Source organism: Grammomys surdaster, unplaced genomic scaffold, assembly GCF_004785775.1.
Source record: "Grammomys surdaster isolate TR1022 unplaced genomic scaffold, NIH_TR_1.0 125341, whole genome shotgun sequence".
NCBI lineage: Eukaryota > Metazoa > Chordata > Mammalia > Rodentia > Muridae > Grammomys > Grammomys surdaster.
In genome coordinates this window covers 136,180-149,651 of record NW_021620215.1, presented here as the reverse complement: position 1 = coordinate 149,651, position 13,472 = coordinate 136,180, and the positions used below count along the sequence as shown (strand labels likewise).

At 39.6% G+C, this 13,472-nt stretch overlaps 2 long non-coding RNA genes and 1 pseudogene across 2 annotated transcripts in view; 2 read left to right on the top strand and 1 right to left on the bottom strand.

Annotated features, from left to right (window-relative positions):
• LOC114637530 overlaps window positions 1-13,472 on the top strand; it is a 64,284-nt gene that overhangs the window by 25,564 nt on the left and 25,248 nt on the right. The gene's annotated exons all lie outside the window — the stretch shown is intronic.
• LOC114637541 lies at window positions 8,044-8,166 on the bottom strand (annotated as a pseudogene).
• LOC114637531 lies at window positions 9,576-12,140 on the top strand. Its single transcript, XR_003713763.1, has 2 exons — window positions 9,576-9,625; window positions 11,824-12,140. It is a non-coding gene; the product is annotated as an uncharacterized LOC114637531 (long non-coding RNA).

Genomic DNA, 13,472 nt, shown 5'->3' with positions numbered 1-13,472 from the left:
CAGAACATACCATTGTCCATGCAGTGCTGATTCTGCAGGCACGCGGACTGCCATAGTTACAGGGTCATGGAGGTTTTTTCAGGGATTTAAAAGGAAATCCTGAAACTCAGCCAATATATAGCAGTTTGGATACTCTGTGAGTAGTTTCTAGAGAAGGGGAGGTGTGAAGCTCAGAGGGCAAAATTTAAGCCACAGTGGACACAGGAACTGAGAACATGAAACATTTACACAGAAAAAGCCTAGACAGTGAAAAGAGCCAACCTAAAGGAGAACCATGTTGTTTGCAGGCAGCAAAGTCCTAGGAGCTCACATGATGCTACCAATCCTCCTGATTCCAGACATAGACTGATGAGATTTAGTGTTTGCTTTCATGGGCTTAGGTCTTGTCTTAGTCCTGTTCCCATTCTTTGTCCCATTTATCTTTTTGGGAATAATACTTATTGGGTGCAATTGTTTCTGTTTATATTTGCTGTATTTTATAGGAGCTCACAACCAACATTGTTTGCCTTGAATCTCAGAAGATACTTTGAATTTGGACTTTTGAGAAATATCCTTTGAAAAAGACTAAATGCATTTCATAATATGAGATAAAAATGAGCTTCTGGGGGACCAGGGGTGGGGTGTTGTGTGGTTTGGATATGAAGTGTCCTATAAAAGCTCATGTTAAAGTCTTGATCCCTAGCTGATGGCACTACTATGAAGTGACTGTATTGTGAAGGTGCTGGAGTCATTAGTAGTTCATTCACGAGTTCATAACTGAACGGGACTTTTGGGAATTAGGCCTACTTGAGGATGTAAGTCATTGAGAGCATTACTTTAACGGATATGCCTTATCTTGAGGCCCTTTCTGTCTTTCTCTGCTTTCCAGCCAATTTGAGGCAATAAACTAGGTGCACCAGTATATGCTTGCTGTCATGATACTCTTTCTACATAATTTTTCCTTCTGGTCCCTTAGCTCCCATTAATAATCAGTCTGAGATTAATTAGTTATTATTAAATGCCCAGGCCATAAGCTTTGGCTTATTCCTTGATTAGATCACAACTTATTTAACCCATTTATTCTGTGTCTACCATGTGGCTAGTTACCTCTCCTTCAGCCCCAGCCCACTTCTTCCTTAGAGACTCCCTACTGTTATACATTCTTCTTGCTTCTCCCATCTCATCTTTCTCAGCTTTCCCCTAGTCTGTCTTTTACCTCTTAATGTTTCCGAGAATCCTCTCTCTTTCTGCCAGTGTCCTGCTTCATACATATTTCCTGCCTCATGTCATTGGCTAATGGATTTTTTATTGACAGGTGATGTTTATAAGAGATTCTCTCTACCCCTGGATCCAGCCAACCATGTACTAAAATCCCTCAAATTGGCCAAATAAATCTTTTTATTTTATTTTATTTTATTTTATTTTATTTTTTATTTTACATACTACCACTACTCTTGCTTTTGGTGTTTTATCTTAGTTTTGTAACTAAGTTTTGTAGCTTAGTTACAAAAAATGACTAACACCAAATGTCTTCTGTTGCTCTTGATGTCCTCCTATTCTCCCTACCAAGTTGCTCTCATAACAGCTTTATTGACTTACATCCTGTCTGTTATGTGAACTTCTTTTAGGGTCTGTAGAAATTCCCGGCAGCAAATCATAAGTTCAGCTGAATTCTTAGGTCTCTGATATAGAACAAGTTCAAATTCACTTTGATGAGACAATTCTCAGATTGGTGTAGGTAAGGGAGAGGACACACACCCCTCATTGATTCTTTTCTCTCTCTTCACAAAGCACCTGCCTGACTATTGACTCACTTACCTGCTCTCTTATCACCTGAAACTGATGGGACCTGAAAGAAGCACATACTTTGTTTCTCCTTCAGCATTTAGGAAATCTTTGCAGGCTCAAAAGACAATGGACTAATCATTCATTTATGGAATTTCCAGTTTTCCTGCATTGTATTGTGACTGAAGCCCATGTCCTTCATAACTTTTTCCAGTGTTTTCTTTGGCTTCAACTTTTTGATTAAATTCCAATATTCTATCTTTAAAATAGAACTGGTGAAGAGATGCTTTTGACAATGAAAAGTAATGATCAAACACTAGGAGATACTGTGTTTTTAGTATAAATCCAGTAGTTCAATAAATGGGAAATGAAAACTAAACAGTAGACCAGATCTACAGAGCTCAAAGTATCATTATGTTCAAAGTAAGTATCTCTTATTAGTGATTTTTCTTCCCAGAAATTTTGTCCTGCTTGAGTATAACTTCAGCCCCACTTATGAGTCATGCTGCCTAGGTAATGCTACTTCTTCTAGTTAAACACCAAGTTCAGGCTATTGGGTTCAAAGTAGACTCTGATAAACAAACATGATCTTTTCCAGGAAAAGCACAGAGTCCCACATCTACAAATTCTCAGTATTTCCTGCCGGGGGCCAGCCTGGCATGGTGGAAGAAGTCTTCTTCTTCTTGTTGGTTCTTCTTGAGGCAGCCAAGGGGGAAGAACATTGGTGGGGGTAAGACTTGGTCTTACGAGATACTTAGGGTTGCTGTATAATAAAAGTTTACTTATCTATGCTAGAAAAGTTTACTTACTATGCTACTGTAGCTGACCTGCCCTCTGTGATCCTCTGAGGTCAGAAAATGCAGTTTCTAGCACTTATCACCTCATTGCCAAAACAGCAAAGAATTAAGTAAATAGCCTTTGTACTATCTCAGCAGGAAATGCTGAGCTCTAACTTGGAGGTCCCAGGAAGAAAAGACACTTAGAGAAGTGATTATAGAGTTTATTACTAAGTGTAAAAAGTTTCCCATGAAAGCTATCTAAGGGGAAAAGTGGAAAGATCCTAATTGGGGAAAAGGAAAAACTTCTATTCTATCTGGGAAAAGGGAAACATTCTATTCTATATACTACTCTAACTGGGGAAAGGTAAAAAATCCTATTCTATCTCTATTCTATCTCCTCTCATCTCATCTCTTTGTCCTCAGTACTTATACATTTTTCAGAATACATGATCATATGTTACAAAGTTCATCACAAGTTCACATCAAAAATCAAAACATAAATTGAAATAGAAGTTTATAACAGAGAATGTTTACATGCATATTCATTAGGAGTAATTGTCTGGCTAAACATCCATCACCTGTCTAGCTCCACAGGTTCACTGAAGGTTTAAAACTTATATAACTAAGAAATTAGTGAAGCTCTGTATAGATAAACCCAGGCAATATTTTATCTTCTGTCCTAGCACCTATAATAAATTGTGAGTTCCCTATTAGTGACCTTTGGTTAATTGTTTCACAATCTCTTAGAATGTGCTCTGAGTAGGAGAAAGTCTGGTTACTATCTAAGAGCAATTAACTGATGACATTTGGGAGACTGGCAGAGTTCTCATTGCAGTTTTGACTATCAGAAAGGGACCTGATAGCAGTCCTGTTATAAAAGAGCTTAATAATCATTGATAAAATTTTAGGAATCCTTATAGGATCATCATTAAGACTTAAGAAGTCATCTCTTTGTCTACACAGCATTGCTACAAGACAGTACATCTTCATGGATCTGCAGAGATCTGCTCCAAAGGGGTGTGCTGTTGCTTAGTGATAGTTATATTTGTTCACTACTACTACTGCTACTACTACTGCTAGGAAAAGCATATAATAACAGGAATCTTTCTAAAATAAGTCCCTCACAGCCTTGCTGAATAAGACCTCACTTGTCGCAGATTATATAATAATCCAAGGCAAGCCATTTCAGGATGATCACCTGCTAATTATTAGCTTGTCTCATTATGGCTCCTGACAATTTCCCATAAAGGATTGGCTGTTATCAAACCTGTCTAAGGAACATGCTCCCATAAATAATCTTTGGATGAGCTTCTGTGTAATATGCCTCTTTCAGAAATGTTCTATCAAGCCAGAACTTGTCAATCAATGTCCAAAGAGGACTCCCAGCTACACTGGTTCAGGGAACCTCTAGTAGACATTAGGGAAACTCTTAGTCTCAGTGATGAGCGTATAATCCTTTTCTAGACTTAAAAATGGTCATCTCATTGATCTCATTTGGAAACTATGAGAGAAGGATACTTTTTTTTGTGTAGAGATCAGTACAAGCAGGAGGAACATGGTAATGTTCTGAAAAGATTTCTTCAACTTTTTGATCAAGCTCATGTGAGCCTTGGAAGATTAGAAGGAAAAAATTTATACCTCATTTTTCATATATGTGAGAGAAATAATGTAACATCATCTTCACTTAAAATGTAAGCAAGAAAAATGATATATCAGTCAATACAGAGACTCACAACTGATCAAAGTACAGGGGAAAAGGGACCGCAGAGAGCCCAGACTGAAGTGTAACATGTATATCACAACCCTCCCCTTTGAAGGTTTGGGAAACACCACAGAAAAGAGAGTGGAAGGGTTGCAAGAGCCACATGATGGGGAGGACTGCTGTAAAACAGCCTCCTTTGGACAAGATAAGACTGATGCACTCATAAAGTACTATGGTTGCCTGTATAAGACCTATACAGGATCGAACCAGTCAAAATTCCAATATGGATGGCAAAGGAGTTCCCAAGGCCCTACTTCTAGATGAGAAGGCATTTTATGCCTTCAGGGGGTCAGGGGAGAGTCAGTTGTTTTGTATGAGTGCCGTGTCTGGTGGGTTTTACCCATGTATCAGTGGATGGCCCATACATCTATGTGCAGATGGTTAGCACTATTTGGACTCATTGGACTATTAAAAAATTTAATTTAAGAAGGCAGGAAGTTGGGAGGGGATGTGGTGAAGTCAGTCTGAGAGGAGCTGGAGGGAGTTAGTAGTAGGTAGACATAATCTAAGTATACACACTTATTCCATGTGTATGTACACATGTATACATATATACATATGTGTGTGTGTGTGTGTTATGTAGTGATAACTTTATGTTATCTTACTTAGAGATTACTCTAGAGATTCACATTCCTAAACCTCAGGAAATTCAGGTTTTATATGCATTTTTAGTTGCAGCAGGGAATGGAAGGTACCAGTGTTGCGTGAGTGATTTTCCTGTCTTGCATCTTGATGTTTGCAATCAGAGTTACTGTAGAAACAGAAATGATGAGGTCCTGGACTAGGAAACAAATGGCAGTGATTTCTTAGACAGAATGGCTGACAGAGGTCTAACCCCTGTGATCCAGACTTTGTTACTGGAAGAGGGTTGTTTATGCAGTTGTGAAGTTATGAATAGGATGAGAGTTTGGACTGGTTATGTCAAGATGACCTCAGTCCACTTTCCGGAAACTTCTCCAGTTGAGGTTCTTGTGATCTGCCAGAAGCTTCTGAGCCATGATCAAGGTCTTCATGAACTTCAATATAAGATCTTTTTCTCTCATATGCCCCCATCCATTTAATCAAAATTCAATATCTATATCGTACAATGATACTGCTTCCACATTTATTTATGTACACATGCACTCAACACCACTTTTTGAATGCCTACTACACACCATGCAGCATTTAGGTTTTACTTTTTTGTTGTTGCTGTTTTATTGGATATTTTATTACATTTCAGATATTATCCCCTTTTTCTATCCCACCCCCAAAAACCCCTTATCCTGTTCCCCTCCTACTGCTTCTATGAGGATGTGCCCTCACCAATCCACCCCCTCCCCACTCCCCACCCTCGAATTCCCTCACACTGGGACATCCAGCCTTCATGGGACCAAGGACTCCCACCAATGCCTGACAAGGCTACTACTTGCTAGGTTCCATGCATTGATTTCCATCTCCCTTATAAGTAAATGGCTATGGTTACAGTTAGAATACTGTACACTTGCCCTTTCTCCCAGGTTTCCAAAACAAATTTCTTAACTCCAGTAAAGTATTTCTTAACTCTACTTAGTATTCTATTTACTACAAGTAGCTTATCTTAAAATGCTCTTCATTTCATTGCGGTTACTCTCTCCATGATCATTCCCATTTTCTTTCCTTTTTCCAGCCAGAACTTCATCCCTTGTTCTTCATTCCACTTTCCAGCCCGTTTGAATGGATGTTTATTTCCAGATTTAGCAATTGCCATTCCTTATTTGAATCCTCAAACCAGGTCAGATCCTAATTAATGTCATTTGGCTGTATATTTGAGGGAAGTGTGTACAGAATTGAAGTTCTGCTTAGGTTATACTTTGCTCTTTAAGTCAAATACCAGACTGAATAAACCGAGATCTATAACCATTTAATTTCTCCCCCTCTCATGCTATTTCTCTCAATCTATTGGTTTTTCTCCTTTCTTGTGGACCCTCTTATCCACCTCATGGCTTTCTTTTTAAACACTTTGACTCACTTTTCTTATAACTAAAATAGTTTTTAGACAAGTCTCTGATTTCAAAGCTTGAATGGTCCTTTTATTTTATTTTTTAAAATACTTTTTATTGGTTCTTTGTGAATTTGACATCATATATCCCAACCCCACTGATCTCCCCTCCCCTTCATACCCATCCTCCACCCTTGCAATCTCCTCCCAGAAAGAAAAAAAAATCACATTATGGAACCTGTAGTATGTCACAGTGTGTCCCACTGTGTACCCTTTTGTCCACACCTCTTTGCTTGCAAATGTTCATTGTAGTGACTCATTGATCCGGTATGAGGCTTTCTGGTTTTTGCTACTCTATCAAAACTGAAACCTCACTGGGACTCCTCTCAGCTATCCTGTTGTTACCCTGTGTCATGGAAATACTGTAGTTTTAGATCTGTAGGACTGGCCCCTTCACGTATTCTAGAGTTCATTAATGGGGTAGATGTTGGGGTTTACCAATTCAAAGTCCTCAACCTGGGCCTGAGACAGATATCTGAACTGTTTAGCCCACTGGCTTTCCTACTTTCACACCCTTGGGGCCAAACTCACTTGCAACCCCTGCATCCAGAGACAGCTCTACTATGCTTTCCAGAGGGTGTGCAGGGCCCACTCTCCCAAGTGCTGAAGTAGATGTGGGGCAGGAACAGCTCTGATGATCTTTGTGCTAGCCCTCCTGCTTTCATAGGTGGCAAGGGGCAGGGCCATCTCTGTTTTGCCCATGTCATCACACAGCAGACAAGTGGTATAGCCAGCTGGTTGTACCCCTGGCACCAAGTTCAGCTGTCCTGAGCTTCCCAGGTGAGGTGCAGAGCTACAGTGCCTGCTCTCCCAAGTGCTGGAGCTGAAGGGCAGGGCCAGTTCTTCTGTTCTCATGACCCCAGGGCCACGTCTCCTACCTGCTGCAGATGGCAAGGGGGGAGGGGGGAGGGGGGTGTCTCTCCCTTGTTCATGTCATTGCATGGGAGACAAATGGCAGGGCCAGCTTTCCCACACTTATATCCTTACGTCAAGCTCACCCACAACTCCCACAATGTGCAAGGCCCAGTCTCCTGAATACTGCATCTGGCTAAGGGCAGGGCCAGTTCTCCTTCTCTCATGACATCAAAGGCATCTTACATAGGCCACAGACATCAACATGTATCCCAAACTGCAGCCCAGACCAGGAACATTAGCCTGGCCTTTGGCGGTAACTGACCCCTGTTGCTACAGGGCCATGGACCCAGATGTAGTTTTAAGTGACATCACTATCTACTCACATCAGGCTCTTTCTCACTATGCTCAAGTCTCCAGTTCTGCCTATCTTCATATTCTCTCTCTCTCTCTCTCTCTCTCTCTCTCTCTCTCTCTCTCTCTCTCTCCCCCTCTTTCTCTCTCCTTCTCTTTCTCTTCCATTTCTTTTTTTACTCCACTTAGTGGCACCCAGGATGTCAGAGTGTCTGGAGTTGTCTCGACAGTGGTCTCAGGAGTGCTATGTTCAGCTCATGCATTACGGCACTGGGCATAGTCTGCCCACACCTCTCCCTCCCAGGCTTTCCCAGCACCATGGTGATCATCTTAGGCTAGCTCCCTGTCTGGAACCCATGGTGTCAATCTGGTGGTAGTTTCAGGCTTACTCCTCCACAAGGCCTCATGTGAGGGTTGTCTGTCTCTGGCTTACTCTTGCCTGTGGTCTGGAAGTCTTTCCTGGCCTATGTAGCACTAGACCAGTGATTGGCTCAAGTTCACTTTTTTCAGAGAATGTTAGGCTACTAATCATTCAGATGTTCATAAGTCAGAACAATGAATGCAGACATAGCTTCTCTCCTCTCTACTACCTACTGACACACATGTGACACAGCAGCAATGCCTCTAGGTGCAGGGGCTTGAATGATTCTTATTTTAATTAATTAATTAATTAATTAATTTTCATCTCAATTGCTGCCCTTTCCTCACAGGGTGTCTCCCTTCATCTCCCCTCCCCTTCTCCTTTGAGAGGGTGGAACTCCCTGGGTATCATCCTCCCATGGTGCATCAAGTCTTTGCAGGGTTAGTTGCATCCTCTCCCCCTGAGGCCTTAAAAGTCAATCTCATCTGCCATCTGCTTCATGGAATGTCTTCTATCTAAGGTGGGGTGTTCCTACCCTCTGAATGCCATGGTGATGAAGTGTAAATGTTTTGGAGTCAGGTGTATTACTATTATGGTACCCTTTTATCAATGTGTAAACTTCATAATACATTCAACATTCTAAACCTATTGTTCCTCATACGTGAAACAGGATTGTAGTAAATACTAAACGCATGTTAAATATATTTAGTTGAGTGTTTTGTGAACAGCAAGTGCTTAAAGTCATTATTAACATTAGGCCATTTTTTTTTTTTTTTAGTAATTCCACTATTTGGTCTTATACTGGAAATATTTATATATAGATATCATTTTTTATTTATGTATATCAAGTGATATTATCTAAATACCATTTGAAATAAAAATAGTTTTAAAGTATTTACTTTTTAAAAAATCTCATCTATTGCCTATCAATTTGCTCCATAAATGCTAGAAGATTAATAAATATTTTGGAGAATTAAGTAATAGAAAGCTATAGTAACATTCTTAAAAATACACACACTGGGAGAGATGAAGATAGAGATAGAGATAGAGATAGAGAGATAGAGAGATAGATAGATAGAGTTGAAAAGTAAGCAGACAGGAAACTATTCACTTGTAGTTAATCAATCTGGTATGTTCACTCTCTCAGATTAAGGATTCTTCAATCTTTATTATAGTTTGTATACTTGACACACCTCTAAGTACCCAACAGAGCAGTGTTTACTAAGGCAGAATGGTGTTCGCAGGTGTTTAGAATAGATTCATCATGTATAATCAGGACTATGTACTTGTGGAGTGTCAGTTATTTCCTACTTCTTCCCATCTGTTTTATTGCACATACATATAACATTTTCTTTATTTATTCACTCTTTTAGAAACATTTAGAATATTTTCACATCTTGACTATTGTGAATAATGTTGCTGTGAACTTGTATATGTAGTGCTACTGTCTTTTCAAGATCCTTCTGGTAGGCTCACAAGTTGAATTCCTGGACCACATGAAAGTTACATTTTAAACTGAAAAACATTCTTTCTCCTCAATTAGTTTCAGTGTATCTGGTTTTATGTGGAGGTCCATGATCCACTTGGACTTGAGCTCTGTACAAAGAGATAAGAATGGATTGATTTGTATTCTACATGTTGTCCTCCAGTTGAACCAATACCATTTGTTGAAGATGCTCTCTTTTCTCCACTGGATGGTTTTAGCTCCTTTGTCAAAGATCAAGTGACCATAGGTATGTGGGTTCATTTCTGGGTCTTCAATTCTATTTCATTGATCTACCTGCCTGACTCTGTACCATGCAGTTTTTTATCACTATTGCTCTGTAGTAGAGCTTGAGGTCAGGGATGGTGATTCCCTCAGAAGTTCTTTTATTGTTGAGATAGTTTTTGCTATTCTGTTTTGTTTTTTGTTTTTGTTATTCCAAGTGAACTTGAGAACTTCTCAGCCTGTTTATCCTTTGAGTAGAGGAAGACTACAGATTTTTTTGAGTTAATTTTATATCCAGCCACTTTGCTGAAGTTGTTTATCAGGTTTAGGAGTTCTCTGGTGGAAGTTTTGGGGTCACTTAAACTTAGGTATACTATCATATCATCTACAAATAGTGATATTTTTACTTCTTCCATTCTAATTTGTATCCCTTTGACCTCCTTTTGTTATCTAATTACTCTAGCTAGAACTTCAAGTATTAGAGAGTGGGTACCCTTGTCTAGTACCTCATAAAATTGCAAAGATTCTGTAAGACAATACTGTCAGTAGGACAATATGTCAACCATCAGATTGGGAAAAGATCCTTACCAATCCTACATCTGATAGAGGGCAAATATCCAATATATATAGAAAGAACTCAAGAAGTTAGATTCCAGAGAAACAAATAACCCTATAAAAATGAGTACAGATCTAAACAAAGAATTCTCAACTGAGAAATATTAAATGGCTGAAAAGCACCTAAATAAATGTTCAACATACTTAGTCATCATGGAAATGCAAATCAAAACAACCCTGAGATTCCACCTCACACCAGTCAAAATTGCTAAGATCAAAAACTCTAACAACAGAGGCTGGAAAGGAAGTGGAGAGAGAGGAACACTCCTCCATTGTTGGTGGGATTGCAAGCTGGTACAACTACTCTGGAAATCAGTCTGGCAGTTCCTCAGAAAATTGGACATAGAATACTAAGGCCCTAAGGACCCAATTATACCACTCCTAGGCATATATCCAAAAGATGATCCAACATATAACAAGGACACATGATCCACTATGTTCATAGCAGCCTTATTTATAATAGCCAGAAGCTGGAAAGAACCCAGATATCCTTCCATGGAGAAATAAATACAGAAAATGTGGTACACTTACACAATGGAGTACTACTCAGCTATTAAAAACAATGAATTCCTGAAATTCTTAGGCAAATGGATGAAACTAGAAAATACCATCCTGAGTCAGACAACCCAGTCACAAAAGAACACACATGGTATGTGCTCACTGATAAGTGCATATTATCCCAAAAGCTCACAATACCCAAGATACAACTCACAGACCACATGAAGCTCATGAAGAAGGAAGACCAAAGTGGGGATCCTTCTTAGAAAGGGGAACAAAATACTCACGGGAGCAAATACAGACACAATATGTGGAGCTGAGACTCAAGGAAAGACCATCCAAAGACTGCCCCACCTGGGGATCCATCCCATATGCAGTCACCAAACCCAGACACTATTGTGGATGCCAAGAAGTACATGCTGTCAGAAGCCTAATATAGCTGTCTCCTGAGAGGCTCTGCCAGAGCTTGACATACAGAGGCAGATGGTTACATCCAACCTTTGACTGAGCATGGGGTCCCCAATGGAGGAGTTAGAGAAAGGACTGAAGCAGCTTAAAGGGTTTGCAATCCTATAGGAAGAACAATAACATTGACCAACCAGGCCCCTCAGATCTCCCAGAGAATAAGCCACTAACAAAAGAGTACACATGGAGTGACCCACGGCTCTAGCTGCATAAGTAGCAGAGGATGGCTTTGTCCAGGATCAATGGGAAGAGAGGCCCTTGTTCCTGTGAAGATTCTACCCAGTATAGGGGAATGTGAGGGTGGGGAGGCAGGAGTGGGTGAGTGGGTGGGGGGACAACCTCATAGAAGCAGAGGAGGAGGGATCAGATAGGGGATTTCGGGGGGGGCACTGGGAAAGGGGATAACATTTGAAATATAAATAAAGAAAATATAAAAAAATCTTTAAATTTTAGCCCTTTGGATTTGATTTGTGCTATGCATATACTTCTTGTATAGGGCATATTTAACCCAAATACCTTCACTTAACTCCTAGAACTTTCCCATCCCTTTGACACCCAACTTTGTATCCTCTCCGTTTGTTTTGCTTTACTTTGTTTTGTTTAATATTCTATCAGCTCCATTTTCTGATGTTCATATACTTCCAGGTTTGGGCTATCCAGTAGAATATGGCCTACATTCCAGAAGTCACACTGTCAAAGAAAACTGACTCTTCCTCTACCAGAAACCTTCAACTGTCCCTATCTCTTCAGTTAGAGGCATGGACTTATGAACTCCTTCCAATCGCATGATAAAATGTTGACTGGACTGGTCTGGTGCAGGTCCTATGCAGGCAGCCACAGCTGCTGTGAGTTCATGAGTTGATTTTTTTATTTCTTTTCTGATTCAGATAATGAAAACCTGTCAAAACTGAATAAAAGATAACTTAAAGGGAATCACTGGGAATAAATTTCAAATATTTGCATATCAGTGTAGACATTGAAATTAATTATAAACCATTGAATAAACTAACAAATCACAAATCTTTTTTTCAATATTTTATGCATACATTACATTTCAGATGTTATCCTCTTTCTCCATCACTCACCCCCATTAACCCCATCCCATCCCTCCTCCTTCTTTTTTGCTTTTCTGCTGTTTAAATTACATGCAAATATTAAGGTCAGTTCTAGGTGGAGGAACTAGCAATACAATAGATGCAAATAGTCAAGGAACAAGCAAGACAATAAACCTAGATAGTCAAAGAACAAGCAGGACAATAAACAGAGTCCCATGATCACTCCCTTGATCACTATTTCTAAGGGCTTATCAGGATGACCAAAATATCTGAGCCTACTTCCCTGTCCTAGCTCAAAGTCATTTTCATGCCTGAAGCCTACTTCTTTGTTTTAGCTTAAGATTTAGATTCCTGTCTGTAATTACTTCTTTGTTCTAGCCTAAGATTTAGATTCCTTCCTGAAATATCTTCTTTGTTCTAGACTAAGATTTAGCCTAATGTCAGATTCCTGCCTGCAGTCCATTTCCTTGTCCTTATCCAATGTCAGATTCCTTCTAAGCAGCCCATTTCCTTGTCCTTGGCCAATGTAATATTCCTGCCAGGCAGCCCCAAAAGCTCTCCACATCACCCCCTTTTTTATTGCATAAACCAGACCGAGCCTGTCTTAGGTGGTTCTGACAAGTATGCCTTCCTTACCCATTGTGGAATATGCATTATCAAAATCAATGAATTTCTGTCTGAGGTTGGTAAGGCTCTGTGCAGAATCCTACCTGTCCTTGGCTTGCCAGCCTGTTAAATTAATAACTCTGTCTGGAGGTCCATTTTTAGTTTCACATCATGTACTTTGGCTGCCAATCTGTTAATGTAATTAGAGACAAGCTTTAACATGATGGGCAGGAATGAAAGTATTCCCAGGACAAAAGGGCTAGCATGATCAACTATAAATGCCATTCTTGAGGTTTGACCAAATGGAAATACTGACCTCAAGCCATGAATAATTTTATCAGCATTATCTGTAGCATCAAAGCTCAGCAGAGCAGCATTCTTTAAATTCATAATCTCACTATGCGAAGTTACAACATCCAGAGAGGTGTTAGAATTATGCCAAATACCCTACAAGTATCTTTAAACTGTTTTCTAATTATAATGACTATCATTGTACATTTTAGAAGTAACACTATTTCAATGGTATTTGTCATGACACTTGAGATGGCTTCTAACTCTTAAACCCTGAACCTTCTTCTTATAATTTGAATAGGATATAGAGCATCAATCCATTGTTCTATACACCTGAACCTC